Below are 2,216 nucleotides of genomic sequence, written 5' to 3' on the forward strand. Positions count from 1 at the left end.
TTATGAAGGAAATCAATTTTATTGAAATATTTATCATGTCAAAATATCTGTCATACCAAAATTAGTTACATCAAAATATTTTAAAATAATTCCATGTGCCCCAAGTTAAGAACTCTTGTTCTATAAGGAATCCCTCCTTGACTTGGACTCTTCTACTTAGAAATCTACCCTATGACTGTGGCCAACATTGGTAAACATTACATCTTTTACACCTCACTTGATATTAATGATCAAAGAGTCATCAACAAAGTTACCTCAGTTATTATTTTGAGGAATTTTGTATAATTTTGACATACACATAGGAAACTTTTCACTAGAGAAGAGCCTTTGACATCATATTTTGCTCCAGTGAATTAAATTATTTTTTCATCAACAAATGATAAGTACAGTGGAATTTTGTATTCTCTACATCTTTTAGATAGCATCATGGAAGCAACAAAGAGGAATTTAGGTTTCAAGAGATAGTGGAGGATAGAAGGGCTTAGCATGCTAAGTCCATGGAGTCACAAAGAGTAGGACGTGACTGAACAACTGAGCAACAGCAAACAAAATGTCATCTAGTCAGTTTTTGTGATAGGAAAAAACCAGACTACTGAGGATTAATGCTTGTAAAAGCCTTCCCATGCTTTTCAGCTTCCTGCATTAAGCACAATCCTCTATGCATGTGTAGATTATTCTCATAAACATTTTATGCAGATGAAAAAGTTGGCCTTAGTATGCTATGATGTTCTTGGTTACTTTTTTAAAATAATGGATACAGTGCTTTTCCCCACACTTTGATATATTTCTCTGTCAAATTTTTAAACAATTGAATTCTCAATGCCCCCAAAATTGCCCCAGATCCAACACATTTTTTATGCACTTAGTCTGATCAAGCTGCTTTTCCCATCTTTGTTACCATCATTACCATTCCATTTCCTCAAGAAACAAATTTAGGACTAAGTTACTAGAATCTAAATGTGGTTCCATCATCTTTGATAGAAAAAAAAATAGTTTGTTGTAAAAAAAAATCTTTACAGATTTTTTCCAGTTTTTTTTCCATTTGTAGATATCTTTCCAGTTCATCCATAAATACCTTCAGGGCTTTGTTTATTGAGTCTCTTGTCAAGATTTCTTTAAACTTGTGGTATTGTTTTTTTGTCTAGAGATTCTTAGCATTTTATGAAATTATATTGTTCTAATTTCTGACTTTCCTCTCCATATGATTTTACATGATGAGTTTCTATTCTTTTGGTCTCATAATGGCAATTGACGTACATTGGTTAAACTTTTGTATGAAATTGTGGTAATTAGCATCAATGTCCTTTCCACCATTCATTTTCCATTTTTGGCTTTCAGAAGATTGCTAAACTCTATTATTGACCCCCAAGCTTCCTATGAAAGTGAATGCCTATATTTTCATTATTCACATTTTATCATTGTTGCTATACGGCAGTAAGTCATGGAATGCCATTGTCTCTGAAGAAATAAAAATGAATATCACAGAGAAGGAAGATATAATACCATTGAGGATGTGAAGAAACTGTAGCATGTCACAAATTAGGAGCTCAAAGGAAGAATGAGTGTTCGAGAAGTCTCCAAGGAATCATGACAAGGGGAAATAGGTTGTTCATGTTGAAAGAGCAAGGGATAAGAGGTTGATACTGAGAATGTCCTGCTTGTACACTCATAATGTTGAGAGAAATCCAGGAAGACCCCCAGCAATTTGGGTGGGCATCATATGCAGTGCTAGTGCAAGGGCAAAGGTAGAACAGGATAGGTATGAATGAGTAGATTGTGATTTGTATCCCTAGAGGAAATGCCTGGATCAAGGAGATAACATATCTATTTCAGTAAGTTGATAATGCTTTCTAGGAGTAGAAAGAGCTATGGCATCAGATGAGGGATAAATGACTACCCATAAGGGGAGCCAGGATGGACAAGGAATTATCAAGAAAGGTTTAATGGATAATTGTTGTTGTTTACTTGTTTCATTCATGTCCAGCACTTCATGACCCCATTTGGGGTTTTCTTGGCGAAGACAACGGAATAGTTTGCCATTTCATTCTTCAGCTCATTTTACAGATTAGGAACTGAAGCAAACTGGACTAAGTGATTCGCCCAGGATTACATGGCTAGTAAGTATCTGAGACCAGATCTGAACTCAAAAAGGTGAATCTTCCTGACTCTATCCACTGCACTACCTAGCTACACTCTAATGGATAATGTCATTTTTA

Source organism: Trichosurus vulpecula, chromosome 8, assembly GCF_011100635.1.
Source record: "Trichosurus vulpecula isolate mTriVul1 chromosome 8, mTriVul1.pri, whole genome shotgun sequence".
Lineage (NCBI taxonomy): Eukaryota > Metazoa > Chordata > Mammalia > Diprotodontia > Phalangeridae > Trichosurus > Trichosurus vulpecula.